This window comes from Mus pahari, chromosome 1 (genome assembly GCF_900095145.1).
Source record: "Mus pahari chromosome 1, PAHARI_EIJ_v1.1, whole genome shotgun sequence".
In the NCBI taxonomy this organism is placed as follows: Eukaryota; Metazoa; Chordata; class Mammalia; order Rodentia; family Muridae; genus Mus; species Mus pahari.
Genome location: NC_034590.1, coordinates 137,129,054 through 137,129,859, shown reverse-complemented (window position 1 = coordinate 137,129,859; position 806 = coordinate 137,129,054).

Genomic DNA, 806 nt, shown 5'->3' with positions numbered 1-806 from the left:
AGCTGGGCTCATTTAGCTGTTCTTATTATGAATTTCACATCTTATTTCATTGATTTATTCCATTATGAATTTCACATGCTTTACACAAAGGAAAAAAATAAAATCGTAGGGCCCAGAGAGATAGCTCAGCGAGTATGGGCATCAAGCTTGCCCGCGAGAGTTCCATCCCTGAAAGGAGAGAATTGATTCCCACAAGTTGTCCTCTGACCTCTACAAGCATGCTGTGGCATATGCACACACACACACATACACACACACACACACACACACACACACACACATGCACACACACACACATTTTCTACATAAATAAATATTTTTTGAAAAGGAAAAGGGGATCAAATCTTACAGTACTGAGTGTGAAGCAGGAATGGGGCACCCATTTCTCCCCCATTTTAATGCTGGGGCTTGAGCTCTGTCTGTACTAGCAAGATACCTCACCGCTAGCTACACCCCTGCCCCCGGTTTTCCCTTTTACTGCTTGTCTTAGTCACTGTTCTATTGCTTTGAAGAGACACCACAACCAAGGCAGCTCTTATAAAAGAAAGCATTTCATCGGGGTTGGCTTACAGTTTCAGAGGTTTAGTCCATTATCCTTACGGTAGAGAGCATGGCAGCAGGCAGGCAGGTGTGTGCTGGAGAAGCAGCTGAGAGCCACACCTGATTCACGAGCAGAGACAGAGATCCACACTGAGCCTAGTGTGAGGTTCTTTCTTTCTTTCTTTCTTTCTTTCTTTCTTTCTTTCTTTCTTTCTTTCTTTCTTTCTTTCTTTCTTTCTTTCTTTCTTCCTTCCTTCCTTCCTTCC